We start from the raw sequence: 17,968 nt of genomic DNA on the forward strand, positions 1-17,968 counted from the left end.
AGTTTCAAGTTTAAAGAAAACGATTTTTTTCCAACCTGCCATTTGTAAACGTTGTAGCGACTATGGTATATAAACAGCATAATAGCAGTATGCTTTCTGTTTACAAATGGCAGGTTAACTTATGCATTCAACACTCCTGTCATATAACGGGCACTGTTTACACTACACTACTGGAAAGCTTCATCTACACTACAGTAAGGAAAAAAACACAACAAAAACCGTCACCATTCTTTTTTTGGTCATGATGGGTGGGTCATTTCAACAGAGCAAGAGTGCACGGACGAGATGGTATTTCACTAGGCGCGCCCTACTAGCCCTGCCGACACGCTCCACCCAACATGTTTTAATTGTGTGCATAGGGGAAAAATTATTTACTTATCATATTTATTTACAACATTATTTACACCTATATGGGTTGAACTGTGAGTAAATGCGATTTGCCCACGTGAGCACTTAATGTCTTCCGATACTGCGTGGAAGTATGTTGTCTGTGTGCTTTCCCCTGCCTTCGTAGTCGGTAGCTGTTTACAGCTTGAGAGAAGGAAAAAGAAGGTCTCTCGGAACCCTGGGTTTTGTTATCTAGAGCGATATTTGGTTTTAAAAGAAGGATTAGAGCTTTTCCATAGTGGTCGAAAAAGGCTGAGTGACCTGCGTGTTGGGGAAAACGTACCCTTCCGTCGTTTTAGCATTGTGTGTTGTTGATGTTGTACCGAGATACTTAATTCTCATTTGAATTTATTTTAGCTAATATGTTTATAACTAGTTTCGATTTTTTGAGGGCTATACTGTAGCCTGATGATCACAATGTGATGTGTATTATAGATTATTGTTGTTGTTCTACTGTGTTTAGCATGACTGCCCGTTCCCGTCCATGGCGTCCTCACAGGGCACAGCCCAAGAGGCCCCCATGACACTCGTCGATGTGGCCCGTCGGTTACCCCTGTGAGGGGGTAACTATGGCCAGGTGCAGTCCGAGCTGGCCCGGAAGAGAGAGCCGTTAACACTCGTTGAACGGCCCGTCGTCCGTGCCCGCCCGGGTACACCCTTCACTACCAAGTCCATGGATCGGGTCCGGCAGACAGGATACACGTTGTATTATTATAAGTATGTTTATGTCCCTAGTTTCCTATCTGTGTAATTATTCTGATATCGTTTTTTCTGTAGTCATATGTGGTCGAGGTGTGTTAAGGTAGTTTGCAAGTTATTTAGTGTCTATTTGGATTTTGAGTGGCACGTGCACGCGTTTTATTAGCACGCTTTGCGGGAATCACGTTTTGTCAATATACGCATGTTTGATCTTCCCGTAATCCTAGGCGAGGTAATTGCTATGCTTTTCGTCACAGTTCAATAAACATGCGTGTTTACTAATGCACGGGATGTTCGTGTGTTTTAGCGGGTATAGCGTCATTCGAGGTCCGCTTACAGGAGACAACGCACGTTGTGGTTCAATATATTTGTTAAAAGTTTGATATTGTGTTGGAAAAATGTCGTAAAATCAAGAAGTTTTGTCGGGGAATTTTAGCAATTCATCGGCTGTTGAGCAGTCGTTGCTCAGCAGAGAAGTAGAATGTTCGTTTCAGTGTAGAAAATAAATTAACAGTATCAAAAAGTTTAGAGACTTTATAATTTGTTTTGTTTTTCATGTTTGGCTAACGTGATTTACATATTTAAGTTTCTTCTTTGTTTATTCGATAAAAGCGGACCGCCTTCTAAATTTGGTGTTTGTTGTATTGTTTGTTGTCACTGGTTTGCTAGTAAGCAAAGAATCAATTCCCATTAAAAAGTTGTTAAAAAATGTGATTCGTCAAAAAACATGGCCACAGGAAGTCGTTGAACTTTGCATGTTATGCGTTTTTGCTATTTATTCATTATGGAATGAATAAACTTTTTTTCTCAAACTAAAAGTTTATCAAAATACACTTTGAATCCAAGTGTATTTTGATAAATGGAATAACTCTTTAATTATTATAGATAAATGCATACATGTCGAGCGTGAAAGGTAGACTAACATGTTAACTATCCATAAATGTTAACCCTTTACCAAACGACACATTTTGGACTGCCCTAAATTGAAAGAGATTGCAGACGAGAAATAATATTGTAAAGGACTATTTATAAATTCGCTGGGTGGGGTAGAAATCATTGTGATAAAAGGAGAAATTGCTCATCATGAGCAATTTCTCCTTTTTGAAACCGGAAGTCCTGTTTTCAAAACGAAAACAAACTCTTCAGAATGAGTTATGGTCTATTGGAAGGTGGAGAATGGCATTTGGTACTTAATCATCCCATATCTACAAAGAAATAAAAGTTATATCATTTTTTGCCGGTAATATGACAACCCATCAGTTCAAAAGCTCGATCGAAAACATTTCTGCTTATGCGCGGACCAGTCTAAGACGTTGTTTACATAATTAGTTCCAAGGTCACAACAACAACAAGAACAACAACAAACCTACATGCATGCATGGGAATCAAGTCTTTTTGCGTCCGTTTGTAGACATTATCTTTACTTTTTGACGATGCTGCGAAGCATCGTCTAAGTTATCATATCATGAAAAAATTCTTCACAATGGCAACCTATGTAAAAGACCGAGCCAGTCCGATTGAGATAGCTCGATTTTTCTAATCGGCATACCTCGCTGATTATCATTGATAAAGGTATAGGAAGCTCAGCTATAAATAGGACAGCATATTCTAGGAAAAGATTTAATAATAGTTTAAAAACGTTAATTTTAAATCAGTTATATTCAATCCATTATATGTTTATAGATCAATAAAACAACTATGCATTTTCTGTATTGTATTTGACATTTGTCGTGATTCAGTTAATAAATTGCAAATTAAAACGTGTATAATTAACTTTCAACGCGATTATGAGTGTAAAGAAAACGAATTATTTCGAACCTGCCATTTGTAAACGTTGTAGCGACTATGGTATATAAACAGCATAATAGCCATATCATATCTATGGTACTCGCTCTTCTGCGTGCTTTCTCATTTTGCATATTTTATAAACTTTTCAAACATAAATTACAGAGCCACATCAGTGCACATACTATGTTTGACAATTACCTTATCCTGTTTCATTCGTTTGTTGGATATTGTTTGCTGTTTTAAACACATATTAGGTCATATCGCGGAGATTTAGTTAACCTTACCATGTGTTCATGGGCGAACTCACGTATTCAAGTGCTCTTACGACTATGTACTCATACCCACTTTCGATCGGGAACCATCATGAAATTATTGCCGTACTTAACGAACAAACATGCCTAAGCTTATTGAATTAAAGAAAAAGAACAATAATCAAAAGAGAAAAAGTATATGTTCATGCACATGGGATTGTGAAATCACGTTCGTACACATAGCATCATTAACTTAGGAAAGGAAACAACAAAATATAAAGCTTGGTATGATATACATGTGAAATTAAAGAGCATGGTGTAATTAAAGAGCATGTCAAGTTTTGAATTTATATGCTGAAACGTAATGTTATAACCCACAAACGTTTTACTGTAACAAGAGTTTTTTAAGATAAGTGGTACAGAAAATACACGTCGAATACCTTTTTGAAGATATATCTTGTTGTATGTGATCGAGAATGTAACCCGCCTCCCAGTTTCGCTGAAAGGATCAAGTTCCCCACGGTTACTACTTCCCCGTACCCCTAATGTTTTTTTCGTACCCTACATTTTTCATACCAAATTTTTTTCGTACCCAATTTTTTTTCGTACCCAAATTTTTGCTCGTAACCAAATTTTGTTTCGTACCCAATTTTGTTCGTACCCAATTTTTTTTCGTAACAAAATCGTATTACGTTGTTAATTTTTTTTCGGCATAATTGTTGTACCCAAAATTTTCGTACCCATTTTTTTCCTACCCAAAATTTTCGTACCCACATAAACAATTGTGGCGATGTAGATAAACTTAAATAGATGCTTTTATATCAATCCTCTTCAAAAGCATCGTCACACCAGTACTGTCAGTACTTTGATTGAAGCATGGGAAATGTTTATCAATAAAAAATCTATCAATACATGAAAGCAGAAGCACAACTATTTATTTTATTTTTTGGAAATCAATGTTTATACAGACCATCGGAAATTGGGTCACGAAGCTGTGGGAAAAAATGTCGATTTTGTTGTTTTCTTCTGATTTTCTTGTAAACATGAGATACAACCCTGTCATTTAGTGTCATTTTAGATCAGATGGTGACTGCTCACAAAGGAATTGAAGTAAGAACATGTGCTATGCATGTTTTTCTTATAAACTGAAAATAGTCGGGTTTTATTTAAATATGTCGAAAGTGACCATATATCCGCATAAAAATATTTCGGATGACATGTTAATTTCATGTCTCCTTTGAAGTGTTTAAACCAGTTTAATAATATCTTATTGATTTTAAAAACACAACTTCCATGAACATAATTATTTTAAGAAAAGTCAATATATGATACTGCATATGATAAACTCAAACTTTGTATCCAAGAAAAGGTGTTGGAATTAATGAAGTGCAATGTTCTTAATTATCGTATATGCTGCTTTTTAATTACTAATGATTCGCTGTCACATGCTTGAGTACATTTCAGCTCATGACCATTGCACGCTTTTTCGCATAAAAAACAGTGGAGCGATACAGGGCCATCATAGTCCTCTTGTTTACTTAAGCTGTAGTTTAAAATTCGTTAAATGATCTTGATCGAGTAATTGATAGTCCTTCCAGTCCTTTGGGCTGAACCAGTACATGGTGTCTTGTGTTGAAAAGTTGATAAAATTACCAGAGTGTGGATTAAAGTGGACATAGAGCTCAGTGTTCATCTTGTCTCGGATTTTTATGCACAAGTCTATGTCCTGTTCTTGAAAAAGTAAGTAAATACCTCGACACATGGTTTTGTTTGGAAGTCAAGCTTTTTACTAACCATCCAAATTTATTTGACCGAATTGCCCTGCTTTCATGCATGCTATCAATTCAGATTCATTAATAATATAACTTGGCACATGCTTCTAACCAAATTAAATATGTCTTTTTTCAGGCTGAGCTATGATTTGAATACTGTGACTGATCATAAAAATATATGAACTGTGCTCTGTGAAAAGGGGGTCTAATGCATGTGCGTAAAGTATTTTCCCCAATTAGCGGGGACATTTTACGCTTTTGAAAGTCCATTCTTGGCAAAAATCCAGTTAAGGCAGAGAGTGTCTTCCCTGATTAGCCTATTCGAACTACACAGGCTAATCTAGGACACTTTACGCACATGGCTTAAACACCCTTTTCACAGAGCACAGCCCATATTTATTACACAGAGTGTGCTATTTTTAATCTCAGCTATTTGCATGATAATAGGATACTTTGTCCCTTTTTGTGCTTTAAATAATAATATTTAAATGAAATTATATTTATCATCAGGATAAGATAATGTGTGGAAAGATGTTTGTAGTTTGTCACCCATGGTTGAATTATAGATATAAGCATATAACAAGTGACTCCAGACCTCATTTATCCAGTCTTAAAACACCATCAAATCAAGCTTAAACCAAAGATCTACTTGAATAAAGATACTGAATGTTTCATACACAAGCAACAAATGATGAATTCTTTCACATGCCTTATGTTAATAAATTAACAAATATATAACTTTGCAAGATAGGCGTGTTGTGTGTGGCGTTTTTTTGTTGCCGTTGTTGTATTTTTGTCATATTGTTCAATTTGCTAGATTTGATATTCTTGAAATATTGTGTAACGATGAAGTATTGCTTAACGATGAATTATTTTGTTACAATTAAATATTGTGTAGGGATAAAATATTGTGTAGCTATGAAATGATTTACTACAACTGTTTGTTTATTGCTTTTATTCAGGGGAGAGAAAATGTACAGTTGAAATGACTGAGTTATGTACTATAAATAGATCAAAACGGTTGAATGAAAACATAATAGTGCTGCAAACAGGCACACATAAGTCGCTTATTTAGGGGAGTAACTGGCCACTGATCATAAACAAAGAGTTTTATATACAGAAATGTTCGTCTGGGTCTGTAGATTATGGTATGAGATTTCATTTGTTCGAAAAGTGCTGGAGGGCTTCAAAATCCAAGATTGCATCCAAGATGGCCGCCAAAAGTGTCCTACTCACTGTATACATTACAACTTTTATTTTATGTGGGGAAAATTGCTATCCTCCTTATAAATCAACATTAAATGAAAGGGGTGCGTATCTTAAATGCTTTATTTACCTATTACCATGTAATGGAATGCATTTTTATGCATGTTTTACTGAAAATCAGCAAAAAATGCTCCAATTTTGGGGGCAAAGTCTAATATCTTTATGTATCACTATCAAGTATTTGATTAAAATGTACTTAAAATCAGGTAAAATTAATAAGTGTATTAATATCCTTTAAAACGAATGAAAAAGAAAACTTTATGGTCAAGAATACGATCCAGATATCATTAAATAATATTTTAATTGATGAAGTGATTTGTAACTGTACTTTCATTTGATACATTGTGTTAATTCATAGCTTTAAACTTAAATTATGATTTTATACCAGTAATATGTTATCCATTTAAATGAAATTATATACCATTTTTTACGAACTGAGTCAACTTTAAACTCTGAAAGCTTTGACAACTATAATAATATAAAGAATTATTTGATTTTAGATACTAAACATTTGTTTAGTTACTCCCCTTTGATATAAATTTACCATTAACATAAAAGTAAGCAGACACCAATGTCAAACTTGTTTTGTCATTTTCACAGTTTTCATTTCCATGTACATCTTATATGGTAAGTATTCAACATGTTTATTTATTGTTCGTTTCATAACTACATGCTATGTTTATAGATTTTAATTGATACAACATTTTCTCAAACATCATCACAAGGAAATTTGCCTGCAATGTCATTGATGTTATTCATCACATATATTTACTAAAATCAGTTTGAATACATGCAAAAGTAGTGTGCGTGAAAATTTAAAACCCTAACATGAAACCTACACTGTCTTTTGTATTATATAAGAGGTGCTAATATTTGTTTTTCCAAAACTTGAGTAGTACTCGGATAGGTACTAGTAAACGGAAATTGGTTTTACTCGTTTTATTATCTTGTAAATTAACTTACTGTAAAACCATTAAATTTCGTGTGGTACGAATTTTCGTGGATTTCGTTGTTCCGCTGAACCACGAATTCGAGTACCAACGATTATTTTTACATTTTTTATCCGAAATCGGTCCTTTCGGAATGTCATTGCCGACATTCTCTATTGTTTCCGGTTATCTGAGATATTTGATTGCGATATGCTAGGGAATACAATACGTTGATTTCTTGATAAGTGTTTGGATAATAATACTTTTTAAATCAAACACGGAATTTAAACTGTACATAAACGATTCTTCTCTTTTACGTGACGTCGTCAAATTAACAGTTAGCAGATTTATCACATAAGTCAAATAGTGACAATTAAAGTTAAAAGAGACATAACGGTTTTCACACCTGTATTTTGGGGACCTTATTACTCAATTATTACTACTAGGGGACCGATTGAGCAGAGAATTGCAAATATTGTCAAAACAACATTGATGGCATTTAGCGAGCGGGGACCCACAAGATCGCGGCTTATTCGCTCTTATCGACAATTATCGGCAACACTTTCATGCTTCAGTGCACATTAATCACAAGCACTCTGATTGTTTTAAGAAAAGTTTAATTATTATGACTGTCAATCTTCCCTGAAAATTTGAAATCCACGAAATTACGTGTCAACGAATTAGTTGTTTTTTATTAAACCACGAAATTTCATACCGACGAATTTCTATACGTTTACAGTATTTGAGGTTTTTATTATTTTTTTTCTGCTGATGAATTATTGTGTATGCCTAATATATGTTAATTTCTGCCTATTCTAAACAATTGTTTGGAATATATTAATAGGTTCGACAAAAGAACTTCATCAGCCAAGGGAATGCCACAGTCTTCGGGGAAGAAAACATGGCTACATCTGGAGAGGGCTTAAAGATCTACTATGACTGCAAAGTAAGAAAGTATGTATTGTTAATTGAAATTCTGTTGATCCATTATTACAGTCATTTATTAAAGAGGTTTGTGTATACTAAATAGTTAGATATAAATGTACTTACAATGAGAACACAGGCAAGTTATAATTATTATTAAATCAAAGATGATTTGTTTGCTTCAAAAAAATGAAGCAGAGGAGTGTACTGAAGACATATATGACAACCATGTGGTGATCCTGGTCTGGTATGACAATAGTAATGATATTCATTAATATCATAGTTTGATTTCTCTCAAACATGATCATTGAGAGTAGAACATTAATGTCATTTCAAATTCTCTATTTTTCTGCAAAGGATTTCATATGTATTTCTGTTTTTCAGGCACAGATGGTCCTATGATGACTCAACAATGGATGACAAGGAAAACACAAGAACACCTTTTTAAGACGAGGTCCACTTTTGAGAACTTTGACTCGAAATCATAGTGCTTTATTTCTGGCGAAAAGTGCAGCCGTCATAGAGACAATACATCAAGAGGTTTTAGCAGAAGTTGGTCCCTAGGGCCAAACAAAAAAAATGTGTGTTTCGGGAAACGGCTGAAAAAAAATTAAAAAAATTAGGTAGGGCAGGTATTTTTTCTGGTCTTTGCGATGGCTTACATGCTTTTGCAATGGGAATATCCGGAAAAAAACATCGTACCGAAGTATGCGCGTCCTAGAAATTGGTACATATTCCGTTTCATGTTGAATTCTCAAATGCGCATAATTAAATTTGTAATCCAAACCACTCTTCCCAATTTAATTTTTACTCGACGTTATCACATTCTTCAAACAAACTGTAAATGTACAGTGTGTTTTAATCTTTTCTCTCGAGAAAAGCGCGCGCAAATTATTCCCTACATGAACAACGTCACGTCAAACGCATGGAAAACGTGCTTGCATTAAATTTCCGTTTAATGTTCCGTGGTAAATTTTAACAGAATGATACGGCGAATGATTTGTTATTTGACATTTCCTCAAAATTAATTGCAAATCAAACACACTGTATATTTTTCGTTACGGTTGTTTACATAAGTCACTATTGAAACAGTTATTGTACTGTATACTGGTGCAACAGAAAATCCAGACGAAACTGGATTAAACGTTGGGTGTTGTCAAAACGAATCCCGGAATAAACCCCCTTCGGAAGAAACACCCTTCCCTAAAAACAGCATAACGGAAGAAACCCCCTTTCACATTTTGCATAAACGGAAGAAACACCCTTCCATAGCGGAACAAACCCCCTTCCCGTTTTCAGACAGGCGGAATAAACCCCCTTCATAACTGTTATTCAAACTGTTCGAAAAACATTGACACATAATTCGATTCACAATTTATATATATATATATATATATATATATATATTAGAGACAAAATATAAACTGTGCAGTGACAATCTTGTGTCAAGCTCGTATGTACCAATAGGGGTCGTCGTCAACCGGGTTTCATGTTTTAGTTGTAAACGTATACCAGGCCACTTTTATCTACTGAAAAGCATTTAGAAAAACAAAATTATTTAAAAAACTAGTGGTTGATGTATAACAACAAAAACACAAATAACACCATTAAAAAGTCTTATAATCGGTACGTTAACCATATCTTGTGTCAATTTCATAGATCTATGTGGGCTTTTAATTGCTAATTATAAAAAAAAAAAACAGATTGACATAATTATACACCGAAGTTTGACAGGGATATATGTAGGAGTCACGCTGTTGGGCGGTCGGTCGACTGGTTGGTCGGTTGATTGGTTTGTTTGTTTGTCCTAATCAAATGTTTAAAGTTTGTTGAGCGACTTCATTTGTCAAGCTATTGAATCGAAACTTGGAATATGTATTCCCCTTTAAAGTGAAGATGTGCAAGACACTTTTTCATGAGCAGTGATCCACACGTTCTTGAGTTATTTAGCCTTGATAGTGAACCTATTATGGCAAACGTATACAATTTTCTCCGTTTGTAAAGTGATCTTTTTCCATATTTCTCAAGCGATATAATTGAAACTTGAAATATGGCCATAACATGAAGTTTATGATGTTCAAGACACAATTTTGTTTGCTGTTTCAAAGTGGTGAGAGGGTATGTTAAGTCATGTTTGTGACAAAGCTGTAGTTTATGTACGTAAAATGCATCATGTATAACGATCATGAAGTTTAAACTTAATTAGTTTTAACCCAATTCCAAATCATGGAACAATTGTTAAGAGTTTAATGGGCAGATATATTGACTTTAATTTAACATAAATGAAATAATGCATATTGCCACTTTTAACCTAAACGTGTTTTTAAATAAACCTTGTACAATTTTACTTGCAAATTATCTGATAACCTGTGTACTTATTATAGTATGCTTGCAAAAACTGTGCATATTTGTTTTAAATGATACACTCCATACATATATATCAGCACATGTAATTTAATCATGAATAAGGCACAATTCTAATATTGGGAGATTAATCTCCAAGTATAAACATGCTTGACATTGATGTCAATAGATGCTACAAAGTGGTTCATTTCTGCAAGATTCTACACATCCATGTTCTCAACAAGATATTGTTCCCAAACAGTCGATACTTACAGATAATTCTTACTCACTTTAAGATCAAAACCGTTGGTGGATACCGTAATCCTGACAAGTAAACAAAGATGAGAAGCTATTTATCATACGTGATATGGAGAGTCCTCAGTTAATCTGCACTTATCGGAGCAAATTATCAGCTACAATTGTTCGAGTGGACAGAAACCAGCGCGTTTATCTTGTAATCTAAAAGTGCTCAGTTTAAAAATTATTATAGGGCGGTTAACTGCATTGCTTGTAAAACTTGGTTGACAAATTAAATTGTTGCAAAATTTTTCCTAGATCTTCGACTTCAATCTGAAAAAGCCATATATACATGAACATAATAATCTGCAATTCTGTCGTGTGTGTTTCTTTCCCCATAGTAATACTGTATTCGAATAGTAAAGCTTAATGCGAGTGAACTCGTTTATATTCGAGGGTGAAGATAACTTACTCATAGCCCTCTACTGCTTGATAACACAAGCTAAAATAAGTCTTAGCTTGCTGATTCAAGCCGAAATAGGTCACAGTTTGCAACTTCGATGATACGCGTGTCACAGTACAGAATGCATGCTTAAATATACGTAGTACGTTTGAAAAAAGAGTCTTGCTAAACTATAATTAGTACTTATAAAACAAAGTGCATTTTATTTCATTGAAACGAATTTTGTTTGAAGAAAAAAAATGTGTCTGTTCAAAAGCGCTTGGTGCGATATATATGTTTACTTATTTTGCGTGTGTACTTAATCCATTAACTCTTAAGGCTTCTAGCGCAATCGCTTGTATAATTCTATCTTTGCAATTAATTATAGTAAATTGTTCGTTATTCTACCGATTACAATGCGTTTTTTTTTCAGTAACGTGTTCATCTAAATCATTTTTTTCCAAGTGTGTTTGGAATAGGATTAAAGGTAGATCCAAAAGTGTGCTTCTGCTCGTTGGCGCTGTTCGGCAAATGTTGCTGTAATTTCACCCGACTTATATTTTAAGTTGTGTCCAAAAATTACATCCTTGCTTGAAATTAATCCCTGAGTCAGACAAAAAAAATGTGATAAAAGTCATAAAACTTATCCTCGGCGGTAAAACAATTTAGCCGCCTGTGAGAAGTTTGTTTGAAAAGCTCTCCAAAAACAAGGATATTATCATTAAGTGTAGAAAATCTTAACTCTGCACAAATTTAAAGACAAATATCCCCATCAAGTGATTTCTACTGATAGCATGTTCTGATTTCTTCGCCAAGCTGTTTGTTTTTACTGCTGATGTGTGCACAATGATTTTATCTTATCTGAGTACACATTGCTCACGAAGACCTTTTGTGACAATATTGTGTGCGTCGTCTGTTCGATATCATGTACCATATTAACACTTCAGAGCGAACATGGATTGCTCAATTTTCACGAAACTTTATCAGTACATTTGTCGCAATGATATTTCGGACAACGTCACTAGGTCAAATTTAAAAAAAGGGCTTGTGAAAACTCTAGAAGAAACATGTGTTACACAATCTTCATGAAGCGTACCCAGAACATGTGTTTTTATATCAGCAGAGTGTTTGGAAACGATTTTTGTTCGTTAAAAACATGGCTGTCTGCGGGAGGGGGGTAGCAGCTGTTATAACATGGGTATAGTCAAACCTTGTGACACTCTAGAAGTCGGATGTTTTGCACAATCATTATGAGACTTGCATAGAACCTTTTTTTCAAATGATATATCAGCATAGTTTGAAAATGGCCCTTGTCCTTTAAAAAACATGGAAGCCGTTGGCTAGGGCAGTTTTCTTATGTGGCTATAGTGGAACAAGGAGGTGAGGCAGTTGTTCGAGGCTATAGTGATATATTGTGGACGCACTAGAAGACGATCATCATTAATTTCAATCAGAACATTTTTTAATGATATCTCGGCTGAGTTTGTAAATGACTCCGGTCTGGTTTTTCTTCTTTTGCGTCTTGGAAACCATGTAAACACTTAAAAACACATATCATTTTGTCCAATGATCATTAAACTTGCTCAGAACATTGGTTCTAATGATTTCGAGGTCGAGTATGAAATAAGTTCCGGTCCATTAAACAACACGCTTAGCGGTTCTACTGACCTATTGTGTAGACAGCGATGTTTCAACAAAAGGGATTAAAATGTGCGTAAGCGACTCTTTGCGGATAATGGAGCGTGTCTGTCAAAATCGTCAATACTATGCGTATCCTTGGACATTTATGAAATTCTACGCTGGATTATAGTGTGCAATCGATAATTGCCGGGCGTAAAATCGGATGATTGATAACGATAGCGGAAGTGGCAAATGCGCGGTTATTTTCGGGCACTATTTTTTTCAGAGATTTTTTTTTACAAGACGAAAAAAAAGTAGGGTCGGGACCAAAATCGTAGGTAGGGTCGAGTTACCCAAAACACACATTTTTTTGGCCTAGTTGAAACTTCTATATCTTAAGACTCTAACTCTATATATCGCAAAGTGTAAGATATTGCTACTGCAATAAATGATGTAGCCATTATTGACAGATTGGCAAGTGTTCCAAATGGTGATCTTGTAGCCATTGGGGCTCGATATCATAGAAAAAAGGTAGTTTGACTAAATACTACCAGTGAAATACTTATGCATTTTCCGGGCTGACACCCAATAAGGCCACTTCTGAAAACCAAACAAGTTCATACACTATAATTGATGAGATAATTAAAAATGAATTTGAGCATTCTATTGTTGTTGATAAAAAGGTGTTCTTCTTTCCTACATTAAAAAAAACGTTTTGTTGAAATTTCTGAATCATAAGGATGTTCAAATGATGCAAACTATTATACAAGTTCCAATTTTAAAAGGTTGTTTGAAAAATTATGGCCAGAGGTATCCTTTATTCATCAGCATGAAAAGCCTGACCAAGTTTGTTCGTCTAGTTTGACTATTAATGATGCTGTCAGAAAGTCAAAGGAGATGGAACAGGTCATTCAAGATGACAATGAGTGTTCATACGATGAACTACCAGAGTCAGAGGACGACACAGATAAAGCTCTAGTTCATAAGGCAATGGGTATTTTGAGAAGACGAATTATAGAGAATAATCCTAAATTTGATGACTTCTTTTACGCTCCAGAAGAAATCAAATTGTCAGATCAGAAGCAGTTTGTGGAGTCTCTTCTTTACAAGGCAGTGTGTTGGTAACATGACAAAAATGCTACAAGGAAGCTTCTGAGAGGTCCATTCCAAGATGTCTAGCTGTTGCTTGTGACCTAACTACACTTATCACGTAAAACCCATCCCCTAAACACATGGGCTTAGGGATACACCTCAACAACGAGTTTGGCAGCCGCCATCTGATTGAAGATATGTACTCTCTTGTTTATTCCATCTCATATCCAGATCTTCGGTTATTCTTGACATCAGCAGCCCAACAGAACATTGCACCACACAAAATAACAGAATCTGGTGGTATTGTACCAGACAATATACTACCTAGAGACCAAAGGGGGAAGCTTGTAGTGGCAGTTGCTGATAACTGGAATCTGAATGAGCGAACAGTTTCAAGATGGTAAAAGGACGACTCGTGCGATGACAAGCATTTTGGTCAGCAGTGCGCAAGCCGAGTCAACGAGGATTCCACGACTTCCGAAAGCAACAAGTAGGACGTTTGACAGTCAGTCACTTCCTGGTTTACAGGAGTTGTTTTTCAGTGTTTGTAACTTGAAAACATAATTTGTTATTTGCATCATTTGTATAAGTAAATACATTGTAAAACCTCATATGTTACAACATTTGTAAATAACGTTTATGAGTCTGTATCAAGCACTAATACCTGGTTAGATTTGATAGTTGAATAAATATGATACATAGAACACTGAATAGCTGTTCTTTACATTTGCCTTGATAAGTCTTAAAGTATTTATTAAAGATTAAAAGCAAACTTATTAAACTTGATGGTTATAATGCCAAATGACTTTCCACGAACCAGGAAAATGGCCACATAACGTATGTAGTCTTTGTTACCATGGTTACAAACACAATTTTAGGCATTTACTTTTGTTTAAAATGAAGCTTGTAAATGTGGCTATATAATAAAGAGGTTAGTTATCACAGCAAATGTAAAGCATTTGAATTAAAAAAGAAAATGATATGTCAATACTCAAATTTTCGTTTATTTTTCCATTTTGACCATGAAATGACCTTGACCTTGACCTTTGGTGACCTTGGTGATCTGTTTGGTAGAAACCCTATATCAATGGATTACTTTTATCAGATATTAAAGTCAGTACATATATGTGTTCAATAGACGTATTCAATTCATCGTTATTAATAATTGAATCATAAAACGGCAGCCATCTTGGACGCCATCTTGGATTTCTAAGCCCTCCAGCACTTTCCAGAAAAACGACATCTTGTTCTGAAATCTACAGACCCTGACGAACATTTTTGTATAGTAAACCCTCTGTTTATAAGTTGTGGCCAGTTAGATGTTATAAAGCTTAACAAATTTGCAGCATTATAAGCTATTTTTAGACCATGGTTGACTGAACCTACAGCTTTTTTTAGATTGCCTTGGGATTTTTAGAAGCATAATTTATAAAGTTATGTTTACTTCCGTAATGGAGAAATATAATAATTTGTGATAAAACACTTACAATAAAAAAAGGTTTAATAATAAAACTCAAATTTTAACATCATATCAAATTTTAGACATAGTAATAGAAAATTATAATGGAACAATTTCTTTAATAATTAAATTATAGAAAAACTTGATAGATTCAGTTCTTTAGACAGTTAAACATGCATCTGAATATCGTGACTGAGTATAAATTGTATTGTGACCATATCAAATTGGCCATTCAGGTCGGGCTACCGTAACCTCGTGAAGAGGCCAGTAGGACCTGTAAATAAACTCTGAAACAAAAAAAAATCAAATTAGCCAACGTGCACGGAACTCTTTTAAAAATTAAAGTATTTGGCGAATACCCGGGGAAGCCGGGGTAAATTTGACCTACTTTGGCTCTAAAATTAATCTTTTTCCCCTGAGAGGTCACAGGGGCAGGTCGGGCTACCGTAACCTCGTGAAGAGGCAAGTAGGACCTGTAAATAAACTCTGAAACACACACATCAAATCATACTTACCTGGTACAGGGAACACCTTGATCAAAAAGTAGGTTTCCCCAGGAAGAGGCCCTTCCATTGCACTTCGGTTGGGCTGACGCCTGCGATAGCCCCAAATGTGGGTTACTCGGGTACGCAATTTATTTGTGTGGGGTCTGCGTTCGCGCTAACCCTGAAAAACTAGCAATTCAAAAAAGTACCATAGAGATATGTTGGTATAATGACAAACGTTTACAAATTAAATGCATATACTACCAAAAGATTGATTTATACTATATTTTTCAACCACCAAAAGAAGTCAATTTTTTTTAAAATCTGAAACGTTTTTGTTAATGCAGTTTGCCATAATGGAAGGTTAGAAAACAACATTTTGCCAATTATACTTAGTTAGCCCATTTCGAAACATTCAATATTTGTTGATTTTTTTCATGGGCTTTTAAACAATTAGCATCAGCCATTGCAGACTGCATGCTTGGCAAATGTTTAATCCCTATTCATCAAAAGTGTTGGGCCGAGTTACGAAATTGTTTTAAGCCCAATTTTCTCTCAATGCATTGACAGTATTTGGCCTGATGTTTTTTTTTCAGATTTATACAGGAATTTGTAGGGGAGGGTGTGGTCGCCATGAAAGACTACGTACAGAATGTGACGAGAGAATATTTCCAGAATAACAGCGGCGTGGAGAGAACAATTGTGTTAGGTAGTTTGCTTTATTGCCAAGATCATTGTTTTCAAACTTGGAAGGACTCCTTTTAATGCTTATGTTTAAAACTGTTGTGTCAGTTTTATATAAGATGCTATAGCTTCTGCTCCGCCATAGTTTAAAATGTACAGTATACCCTTTACCTTGAACCTATTAGGGGTTATGTCGTTTGAATGCCTTAATGAGATAATTTATTATGTGCGGTCCATTTGTATTTTTCTTTGTTCCATTAAAATTTCCTGTGCAGACTGCTTTAAGCCAAGTTTTCCCAAGACGAGGCTCAATTACTCATGGAGTTACTTCCCCTAATACCAGTTGAATAGTTACTAATGGAGTTACTCCCCCTTTCAGTGCTTATTACCAGTTCAATAGTTACTCATGGAGTTAGTTCCCCTTATTGCAGTGCAATAGTTACTCATAAAGTTATTCCCCCTTTCAGTGCTTCTTACCAGTTCAATAGTTGCTCATGGAGTTAGTTCCCCTTATTGCAGTTCAATAGTTTCTCATAGAGCTACTCCCTCTTTCAGTGCTTCTTACCAGTTCATTAGTTACTCCCCCTTTCAGTGCTTCTAACCAGTTTAATAGTTGCTCATGGAATGAGTTCTCCTTGCAGCTCCTCCGGAGATCCTCACGCCGCCTGGCAACAAGGCGGTCACTGTGGCAGAGCGAGTGGTGCTGGCTTGTTCTGTGGGTGGTGACCCCCCGCCAAAGGTCGTCTGGTTGAAGAACGGCAGCCCTGTAAAACTCAGCGACAGAATCCGACAGCTTAACACTGGGTCCTTGGTCATAAACGACTCTACAGTATTGTGTTTCACATTTTGGATACATTTTCGTTCATAAATATTAATAATGCTGTAAAATCATTCATATTGTCAGCTTGACATTTTGTGTTGTTTTTTTAATTACTTTTTCGTGGACCCAAATATTTGTTAACAACTGATTTAGGAAAAATTATACATGTATTTGGTATAAAACATAATAGTTTGATGATCCTCAGCTATCAAAATTGGCCCAGCCCTCGGGTTAACTTGTTCTCCTTATGCGTATGTATTGAAAACTTTAAAACTATCCCCTCTGAAACTTCAAGGTCCACAGGTTTGGTATTTGCTATGTAACATTAGATAGTGGTCCTCTAGTTTGTTCGAATTATTACCCTTATTATAATTAACACCATATCTCAAATACAAGGTCTTATGTTCACAGTTTGAAGTTCGACCCAACCTTTATTGAAAACTTTAAATTCCAATCACTGTAATCATTAACGTTTCGAGTCAGTAACTGTGTTTGCCAAAAATGAAAATAAGTATACATACTTATAATTAAAATTTAATCTTACACGGAAACCAAATAATAATTATAATTGGTTTTGTCCAGAATACAGGTGGAAGGACATCTCTTGTGAAAGCGATAGCCGCGGCCAACGTCGAAATATATTTGCGATTGCTTCTTAAAAGTAAGTGTCAGGGTGGGCTTAATACTCTTCACTGAATTGTTTTAAATCATGAAATTTCTCATACTTACATTTGACAATAATTATATGGTACTAGTCGTTTAATGAACTG

The 17,968-nt window shown here is 35.1% G+C and overlaps 3 protein-coding genes and 1 non-coding gene across 30 annotated transcripts in view; 3 read left to right on the forward strand and 1 right to left on the reverse strand.

The window, feature by feature from the left end:
- Positions 1 to 17,968, forward strand: part of LOC127839152 (uncharacterized) — a 158,239-nt gene that overhangs the window by 117,358 nt on the left and 22,913 nt on the right. The window lies entirely within an intron of this gene.
- The window catches only part of LOC127839489 (collagen alpha-1(XII) chain-like), a 308,993-nt gene that overhangs the window by 92,095 nt on the left and 198,930 nt on the right, over positions 1 to 17,968 (forward strand). The gene's annotated exons all lie outside the window — the stretch shown is intronic.
- The window catches only part of LOC127839150 (ral guanine nucleotide dissociation stimulator-like 1), a 357,707-nt gene that overhangs the window by 74,157 nt on the left and 265,582 nt on the right, over positions 1 to 17,968 (reverse strand). The window lies entirely within an intron of this gene.
- On the forward strand, positions 15,717 to 15,879 carry LOC127840248 (U1 spliceosomal RNA). The gene has a single exon (XR_008030510.1). It is a non-coding gene; the product is annotated as a U1 spliceosomal RNA (small nuclear RNA).

The sequence above is a fragment of the Dreissena polymorpha genome, chromosome 7, assembly GCF_020536995.1.
Source record: "Dreissena polymorpha isolate Duluth1 chromosome 7, UMN_Dpol_1.0, whole genome shotgun sequence".
In the NCBI taxonomy this organism is placed as follows: domain Eukaryota; kingdom Metazoa; phylum Mollusca; class Bivalvia; order Myida; family Dreissenidae; genus Dreissena; species Dreissena polymorpha.